This window comes from Myxine glutinosa, chromosome 10, assembly GCF_964187855.1.
Source record: "Myxine glutinosa chromosome 10, kmMyxGlut1.1, whole genome shotgun sequence".
Taxonomy (NCBI): domain Eukaryota; kingdom Metazoa; phylum Chordata; class Myxini; order Myxiniformes; family Myxinidae; genus Myxine; species Myxine glutinosa.
Window position 1 is genome coordinate 61,566,661 of NC_136270.1, and position 9,711 is coordinate 61,576,371.

General features: G+C 46.3%; 1 protein-coding gene across 1 annotated transcript in view; it reads left to right on the forward strand.

Annotated features, from left to right (window-relative positions):
* The first annotated feature begins 575 nt into the window (after window positions 1–575).
* The window catches only part of LOC137434156 (double-stranded RNA-specific adenosine deaminase), an 85,640-nt gene continuing 76,504 nt past the window's right edge, over window positions 576–9,711 (forward strand). The window contains exon 1 of the mRNA XM_068126876.2: window positions 576–882. The gene's annotated coding sequence lies outside the window, so the exon portion shown is untranslated. The remainder of the gene's footprint in view (window positions 883–9,711) is intronic.

Here is a 9,711-nt window from a genome sequence, read left to right on the forward strand (position 1 = left end):
GAATGGAATGGATACTTTTTTCTTGGACCCCAGGCCGAAAATGTTGTCATTTCATGTTGAGATAGGTCAAATGGAATATAATTACAAAAAAACTGTCACCTAAGAAGAATAACAATAAAAGTATTTTTGACCCCCGTATAGCCCACTCTTATTTAAAAGGTAACAAAACGTGCTTCACCTATCTGTTTCCGTGTCCATGTGCCGCTATTATTTCGGCCCAATTCTCGTTCCTTGAGCAGTAAAGTTCAAATCAATTAATTCAACGCAGTAAAATAAAAGATCGTTCCTGTTTTGACGATCAATAAAATATCATTTCACCGAGTCTAACTTGGCATTGTGGTTCCTGTTTTAACGGGAGCTTCAGACGTGACAATATACGCTTTACGTACCGTACAACTCAGTCGTGAAGTCAACCAGCTCGTGAAAGCCTGATTAGGCGGATCCAGAAATATTCGCACGAGAACTGCTCCCCATGACCGACGACGAAATTGAAAGAGCAAGAACAATCTGCAAGTGCAGCCTTTCTTTTAGTTCCATGCTTATAAGCCATGACGGTAATGGTCGTGACAGGATGTTACATTTAGCTGCGAATCGTTTAAGGCAATATCCGCCTCTCGGATAGTGTGCAATATATATTCTTTCTTTTCTTGTGTTTGAGTTTAAAACGATCCTTTTTACTCTTGTAGTAGGAAAAAGTCGGAAGGAAGGAGAAAGGTAGTTATTTTGAAGAAGATCCTTTGTTTGCACGTTTCGTCCGTGTCTGCATTTGTCAAAGACATTTTCTAACCGAACATCCAGGAAGGTGGTGTGTGAGTCCATCTGTCTGAACGACCTCGGGCTCGAGACTCGAGTGCTGTTCTGCGGAGTGCTGTGGTGACTGAGGTGAGATTGAGCGCTGCTCGGTTCACATTTTGGCGGTAAATTCTCGTGAAGGTGAATCATTCATTAATTAATCTTTAGATGTTTCAGAAATTCATCCAGGCCGAGATTGTCGTGTGCATGGAGTGTGCCGTCCATTGTAAATCTGTCTATCTCGCGTTTCATGGACACGAGGAAATGTACCATGCACATCGCGGCCTTGATGCTGATTCGATCTTTCATCTTTTTCTCTTCCTGTTAATCAACACGCGCAATACTTGTGAATACTGTACTTTGATTAGATATCGAGGTGTATATCTAGCCGGTAAGGGATGAAAGGATGGCCTACACCTGGATGGAGGTACACACACACGCACATACACACACACACGCCGCTAAGCTGTCTAGCCTGGGTTCGAATCCCGACCCAGCAATAAACCGTCATCCCGGTGTTTCACAGGCAGGTGATTCAACAATGTGTGTGCCGTCCCTCGGATAGACGTTGAGCTTGGTATCTCGTCTGCAGGTATTCTATAGACAGAGAGAGAGTGGGTTTCAGAGAGAGAGAGTGGGTTTCAGAGAGAGAGAGTGGGTTTCAGAGAGAGAGAGTGGGTTTCAGAGAGAGAGAGAGAGAGTGGGTTTCAGAGAGAGAGAGTGGGTTTCAGAGAGAGAGAGAGAGAGTGGGTTTCAGAGAGAGAGAGAGAGTGGGTTTCAGAGAGAGAGAGAGAGAGAGTGGGTTTCAGAGAGAGAGAGCGGGTTTCAGAGAGAGAGAGAGGGTTTCAGATAGAGAGAGAGAGAGAGTGGGTTTCAGAGAGAGAGAGAGTGGGTTTCAGAGAGAGAGAGTGGGTTTCAGAGAGAGAGAGAGTGGGTTTCAGAGAGAGAGAGAGTGAGTTTCAGAGAGAGAGAGTGGGTTTCAGAGAGAGAGTGGGTTTCAGAGAGAGAGAGAGTGGGTTTCAGAGAGAGAGAGAGTGGGTTTCAGAGAGAGAGAGAGTGGGTTTCAGAGAGAGAGAGAGAGAGTGGGTTTCAGAGAGAGAGAGAGAGAGAGAGTGGGTTTCAGAGAGAGAGAGTGGGTTTCAGAGAGAGAGAGAGAGAGTGGGTTTCAGAGAGAGAGAGAGAGAGTGGGTTTCAGAGAGAGAGAGAGAGTGGGTTTCAGAGAGAGAGAGAGAGAGTGGGTTTCAGAGAGAGAGAGAGAGAGTGGGTTTCAGAGAGAGAGAGAGTGGGTTTCAGAGAGAGAGAGAGAGAGAGAGTGGATTTCAGAGAGAGAGTGGGTTTCAGAGAGAGAGAGAGAGTGGGTTTAAGAGTGAGAGAGAGTGGGTTTCAGAGAGAGAGAGAGAGAGTGGGTTTCAGAGAGAGAGAGTGGGTTTCAGAGAGAGAGAGAGAGAGAGAGAGAGTGGGTTTCAGAGAGAGAGAGAGAGAGAGAGTGGGTTTCAGAGAGAGAGAGAGTGGGTTTCAGAGAGAGAGAGAGAGTGGGTTTCAGAGAGAGAGAGAGAGTGGGTTCCAGAGAGAGAGAGAGAGAGTGGGTTTCAGAGAGAGAGAGAGAGTGGGTTTCAGAGAGAGAGAGAGTGGGTTCCAGAGAGAGAGAGAGGGTTTCAGAGAGAGAGAGAGTGGGTTTCAGAGAGAGAGAGAGTGGGTTTCAGAGAGAGAGAGAGAGAGTGGGTTTCAGAGAGAGAGAGAGAGAGTGGGTTTCAGAGAGAGAGAGAGAGAGTGGGTTTCAGAGAGAGAGAGAGAGAGTGGGTTTCAGAGAGAGAGAGAGAGAGTGGGTTTCAGAGAGAGAGAGAGAGAGTGGGTTTCAGAGAGAGAGAGAGAGAGAGAGAGTGGGTTTCAGAGAGAGAGAGAGAGAGTGGGTTTCAGAGAGAGAGAGAGAGAGTGGGTTTCAGAGAGAGAGAGAGAGAGAGTGGGTTTCAGAGAGAGAGAGAGAGAGAGTGGGTTTCAGAGAGAGAGAGTGGGTTTCAGAGAGAGAGAGTGGGTTTCAGAGAGAGAGAGTGGGTTTCAGAGAAAGAGAGTGGGTTTCAGAGAGAGAGAGTGGGTTTCAGAGAGAGAGAGTGGGTTTCAGAGAGAGAGAGTGGGTTTCAGAGAGAGAGAGTGGGTTTCAGAGAGAGAGAGTGGGTTTCAGAGAGAGAGAGTGGGTTTCAGAGAGAGAGAGTGGGTTTCAGAGAGAGAGAGTGGGTTTCAGAGAGAGAGAGTGGGTTTCAGAGAGAGAGAGTGGGTTTCAGAGAGAGAGAGTGGGTTTCAGAGAGAGAGAGTGGGTTTCAGAGAGAGAGAGTGGGTTTCAGAGAGAGAGAGTGGGTTTCAGAGAGAGAGAGTGGGTTTCAGAGAGAGAGAGTGGGTTTCAGAGAGAGAGAGTGGGTTTCAGAGAGAGAGAGTGGGTTTCAGAGAGAGAGAGTGGGTTTCAGAGAGAGAGAGTGGGTTTCAGAGAGAGAGAGTGGGTTTCAGAGAGAGAGAGTGGGTTTCAGAGAGAGAGAGTGGGTTTCAGAGAGAGAGAGTGGGTTTCAGAGAGAGAGAGTGGGTTTCAGAGAGAGAGAGTGGGTTTCAGAGAGAGAGAGAGAGTGGGTTTCAGAGAGAGAGAGAGAGTGGGTTTCAGAGAGAGAGAGAGTGGGTTTCAGAGAGAGAGAGAGTGGGTTTCAGAGAGAGAGAGAGTGGGTTTCAGAGAGAGAGAGAGTGGGTTTCAGAGAGAGAGAGAGTGGGTTTCAGAGAGAGAGAGAGTGGGTTTCAGAGAGAGAGAGAGTGGGTTTCAGAGAGAGAGAGAGTGGGTTTCAGAGAGAGAGAGAGTGGGTTTCAGAGAGAGAGAGAGTGGGTTTCAGAGAGAGAGAGAGGGTTTCAGAGAGAGAGAGAGAGAGTGGGTTTCAGAGAGAGAGAGAGAGAGTGGGTTTCAGAGAGAGAGAGAGAGAGTGGGTTTCAGAGAGAGAGAGAGAGAGTGGGTTTCAGAGAGAGAGAGAGAGAGTGGGTTTCAGAGAGAGAGAGAGAGAGTGGGTTTCAGAGAGAGAGAGAGAGAGTGGGTTTCAGAGAGAGAGAGAGAGTGGGTTTCAGAGAGAGAGAGAGAGTGGGTTTCAGAGAGAGAGAGAGAGAGAGTGGGTTTCAGAGAGAGAGAGTGGGTTTCAGAGAGAGAGAGAGAGAGTGGGTTTCAGAGAGAGAGAGAGAGTGGGTTTCAGAGAGAGAGAGAGAGTGGGTTTCAGAGAGAGAGAGAGTGGGTTTCAGAGAGAGAGAGTGGGTTTCAGAGAGAGAGAGAGTGGGTTTCAGAGAGAGAGAGAGTGGGTTTCAGAGAGAGAGAGAGTGGGTTTCAGAGAGAGAGAGAGTGGGTTTCAGAGAGAGAGAGAGTGGGTGTCAGAGAGAGAGAGAGAGAGAGAGAGTGGGTTTCAGAGAGAGAGAGAGTGGGTTTCAGAGAGAGAGAGAGAGAGTGGGTTTCAGAGAGAGAGAGAGAGAGAGAGTGGGTTTCAGAGAGAGAGAGAGAGAGAGAGTGGGTTTCAGAGAGAGAGAGAGAGAGTGGGTTTCAGAGAGAGAGAGAGAGAGTGGGTTTCAGAGAGAGAGAGAGGGTTTCAGAGAGAGAGAGAGAGAGAGAGTGGTTTTCAGAGAGAGAGTGGGTTTCAGAGGGAGCGTGTGGGGATACCGAGGGAGCGTGTGGGGATACCGAGAGGCTAAAGCACATAAAGAGCAGGGAGTGCAAGACCAGAATAGAAGTGGTAGAAGACAGAGACCACCGACCTGTCTGTGATGGCGAAGTGATAGGTCCATAGACTCAGCTTAATTACTTAGCTGAGTAAGATGTGAGGCAGGGGAGCCAGCCCAGAGGGGAGAGCAGTACTCCATCATGCTGTAGATGAAGACCTTGTAGGTGGATAGCAGTTTCGGAGTTTCAAGGAAGTGACTGAACTACCACCTCAAGAGGATTGTTTAAAAAAAAAAAAAAAAAATCTCAAATATCTCAAACGTTATCGACGGATTCGGACATAATTTAACAAAGGTGTAGCGTATGAAATGATTATATTTTGGTGAAGACCCGCATCTGGCTACTATAATTTTTTAAATGATTTTTTTTTATCATTTGGAGACAGGGCCAAAAACGATAGCTAGCAGGATATCTCAAAAGGTTGTTTACAGATTTTGACGAAACTTGGTGAATAGATTTCATGCTCAACAAAGATTACCCGATTCGATTTTGGTAATGATCTAGAGATAGATTCAAGCACAACCACTTTTTAAGTGATTATTCATCATTTAGTGATATGGCCAACCATATGTGATGTTGATGCTTGTTTCTCGTCTTAACATGCGACAGCCCTTTAATCAACACCAAATAGATTATTCCTTACATTGCAATGAGGGCCAATGTTGGAAAATAGACGTCACACTTACGACCAACAGATAACGTTATGCAGACGTTGACTATGGAAGATGCAATATTGTAGCCAACAGATAACGTTATACAGACGTTGACAATGCTCTTGCGACTACTTGACCAAATGGCAACGTGGTGGTCTCGATGCGTTTTATTTCTCAGCTTAATTAATTTTTTACTATGATTTTTTTCTGAAATATAAATTTTCTACAAGTAGCTTAATGATGGAAAATGTTTATATCTCTCGATCTTTTATTCTCCCAAACTCATCCAGATTTTACTAAGGAATTGATTCAATCTCCTTTCTACATGCGAACCATTCTATCAAATTAAATGCATCCAGACTTATTCGATATTTAATTCACAAAGTCATAAGCAAGCTTGTGGTGCACACACAAAATTTGCTGTATATTTGTGAAGGGGTTTTTTATATATTTTTTTATTATTAGGTTTACTCTCCATGAAATGGAGAGTAACCTATTATTACTGCTAGAGTTTTTCTTATTATTCTTCCGCCCTATTTTGCACCTCTGAAAACTTCATAATTAATGTTCTCAGCAACCGCTGGTCGGATTGACAGGAAATTTTCATCAAATGATCGTCTCGGCTCCGAGAATTTTTAAATGCTAATTATGACATCATAGATCACGTGGTATGGGCGCCATCTTGTAAAACAAATTCAACTTTTCCCCTCTGTATCTCCGAAACGCCTCAATGGAAAAATTTGAGGAATGGCTCATTTTAAAGAACTCTTCAACGGGAACAAAAGACATGTGTATCGAGTATATTAAAAATGCTAACGTTAAGAGGTTAGAATTCGTCAAACAAAAAATTTTCTCCCCCGAAAATGGGATTTTTTTCCCAGATGCTTAGTTAAAAAAAACTCAGAATGCAAAAATTTTCGAAGTGATACGTCACATGGTTCGGCCGCCATCTTGTTTTCCGTGAAAAAACACAATAAACCCTTTTTCTCCGCAACGGCTGAACGGATCGAGCCCAAACTTGGCATGCATATTCGCATACCCATGACGAACAAAAAAGTCAGCGAGCACGACGTCATCCGACACATGGTTTCAGAGTTATGACGTTTTACAGCTCAAACTAGAAATGGAATCACCTCCATAATTTGTGGAGATATCGAGTGGAATCTTTACACAAATGTTCCTCATGGGGGTATGTTTCAACGTTACTTGAGACATTTTGATATGTCACATGGTTTGGCCGCAATAAATAATGGAAGTTAAATTTTAAAAAGCTTGTAACTCTTGAACCACTGCATGGATCGACTTGAATTGTTAATGCAATGTAGCTCTAATCAGGCGGAACAAGGGTGCAAAATTTCAAGATGATTGGATGTACGGTCTCGAAGCTATGTCTTTATTGTTGAAAGAAGAAGAAACGCACCATTTTGTCCTACCAGGCCATGTCTCCCAGTGCTATTGCCATTTTAAGTTTTAATTTCCTTTAAAAAACATTTTCTCTGCAATAATTGGACCGATTGAGATCAAATTTTCACCATAGGAGGGACTCTGTCTGTAGAATATTTTAATGGTAATTATGACGTCACAGGTCACGTGGTTCGGTCGCCATATTGTTTTCCGTGAAAACACGAAAACCCCTTTTTCTCTGCAACGGCTGAACAGATCGAGGCCAAACTTTGCAGGCAGAATCGCATACCCATGATGAACAAAAAAGTCAGCGAGCATGACGTCATGCGTCACATGGTTTCAGAGTTATGACGTTTTTAAGCATGAACCTTCAAAACCTAGCTCCTCCCTCATTTTTGATCCAATCGAGGAGAAACTTCACAGATCTGTTCAGCATGTCAGTCTACTAAAACGTCATTTTAAAATTTGCGATCGGTCACGTGGTTTGGCAGATATCGTTAATTAAACGAAAATATATTTTTTTTAATGGATATCTCTTGAATCGCTTTATTGATCGACGTGAAACTTCATACTATAGTAGAAGTCATGAAGAGTAACAAGTGTGCAAAATTTCAAGATGATTGGATGTACGGTCTGGAAACTAGAAGTTGTTATAGCCTGAAGAAGAAGAACCACAACACTTTTTTTTGACCAGGCCATGTGACATAACCACCTCACGAGCTAAGGGTAGCTCGAAATTAAATTGTCTTCGGATTTGGCAGTCGCTAGAGGGTGTTAACATTCAAATGCAACAAATCTGGGCAAATTCTGATGAATTTTCATAAAACTACACGATATTGTCATTCACATTGGATAATAACTTGTAAAACTCTCCGCCGCCTCGGCTTATTTCTCGCTCTGAAGTTCATCCTGTCTTCAATTTTAAGGAGACAGAGGGGTATTTGCAAGCAATGGTGACCTTTATTTGGTGGAGATCCGATTAAAAATGACGAAGTTATGCAAAATCCAACATTTTAAATGGCGAGCATTTCCAGTGATTCTTCCTCAGGTAAAATATCCATACGTGCAGGCACACCTTGCGGCGTCAATTTGGCTCCGATTTCAAATCGGATTTCGATTGTCGTATTGCCTCGGATGAGTTAACAAAATACCACAACAAATTTGGTGACAATCATTAAAATATTTGACCAAGTTCGATCGACGGGATACTTCGTTCTTACGCTGACATGCGGCACGGGCCACGGACGACGTCATGCCCCGGCATGACGTTCTTCCACGGGTGGCAGATATCGTTAATTAAACGAAAATATTTTTTTTAATGGATGGGGTGGGGGGGATGTGTGTGTGTTTGTGTGGAGCGGTGTGCATGTGGGGGGTGTTTGTGTGTGTGTTGTGTGTGTGTGTGTGGATGTAGGTGGGGGGGGGGATATGTGGGGGGGGGGGTGTGCGTGTGGAGGAGGGGGGTTGGATGTGTGTGTGTGTGTGTGTGTGTGTGTGTGTGTGTGTGTGTGTGTGTGTGTGTGTGTGTGTGTGTGTGTGTGTGTGTGTGTGTGTGTGTGTGTGTGTGTGTGTGTGTGTGTGTGTGTGTGTGTGTGTGTGTGTGTGGGGGGGGGATGTGTGTGTGTGTGTGTGTGTGTGTGTGTGTGTGTGTGTGTGTGTGTGTGGGGGGGGGGGATGTGTGTGTGTGTGGGGGGGGGTGGATATGTGTGTGTGTGTGGAGGGGTTGGGGTGGGTGGATATGTGTGTGTGTGTGGAGGGGTTGGGGTGTGCATGTGGAGGAGGGGGGGATGGATGTGTGTGTGTGTGTGTGTGTGTGTGTGTGTTGGGAGTGGGGTGGGGAGATGTGTGCGTGTGTTTGTGTGTGTGTTGTGTGACTGTGTGTGTGTGTGTGTGGGTGTGAGGGGGGCGGGTGGATATGTGTGTGTGTGTGTGGAGGGGTGTATGTGTGGAGGGGGTGTTCGTGTAGGGGGAGGGGTGTGGGGGTGTTTGTGTGTGTGCATGTGTGTTAGGGTTGGGGGGGGGTGGGGGGGATGTGTGCATGTGTTTGTGTGTGTGTTAGGGGTGGGGGATATGTGTGTGTGTTGGGGTGGGGGGGATGTGTGTGTGTGTTAGGGGTGGGGGGATGTGTGTGTGTGTGTGTGTGTGTGTGTGTGTGTGTGTGTGTGTGTGTGTGTGTGTGTGTGTGTGTGTGTGTGTGTGTGTGTGTGTGTGTGTGTGTGTGTGTGTGTGTGTGTGTGTGTGTGTGTTGGGGGGGGTGGGGGTGGGAGGACGTGTGCATGTGTTTGTGTATGTGGGTGGGGGGTAGGGGTAATGTGTGTGTGTTTGGGGATGTGTGTTTGTGGGGGGGGGGGGGGGCGTGGGGGTGTGTGTCGGGGGATGTGTCTTGGGGTTGGGGGGAGGGGGATGCGCGCTTGTCTGGATACGTGTGGGGGGAGGGGTGTGCGGGTGTTTGTGTGTGTGCATGTGTGTTAGGGTTGGGGGGGTTGGGGGGATGTGTTCATGTGTTTGTGTGTGTTGGGGGTGAGGGGGATGTGTGCATGTGTGTGGGGGGGATATGTGTGTGTGTGTTGGGGGTGGGGGCGGGAGGACGTGTGCGTGTGTGTGTGTGTGTGTGTGTGTGTGTGTGTGTGTGTGTGTGTGTGTGTGTGTGTGTGTATGTGGGGGGGGGGGTATGGGGAATGTGTGTGTGTGTGTGTGTGTGTGTGTTGGGGGTGGGGTGTGTGTGTGTAGGGGGGATGTGTGTGTGTGTGGGGGTGGAGGGATGTGTGTGTGTAGGTGGGGGGGGGGGGGGGTTGGTGTGTGTGTGTTTGGAGGGGTGTGCGTTTGGGGGGAGGGGTGTGGGTGGGGGTAGGGGGGATGTGTGTGTGTGTGTGTGTGTGTGTGTGTGTTTGTGTGTGTGTGTGTGTCGGGGTTGTATCCAAGGTGGTTGTGTCAAAGCAAGTCCAATGAAAGTGGGGTTGTATCAAAAGTGGGGTTGTATCAAAAGTGGGTGCGAGTAAACCGGTCATCACTGCCAGCAGTTTTAAAGTGGTAGTTCTAGTTATTATTATTATTATTATTTTTGCCTAAAACAGTCCCAGACACTCACTGATGAGCCTCTGAAAGTTTGACGAAGAGCCGTTCAGCCAACTC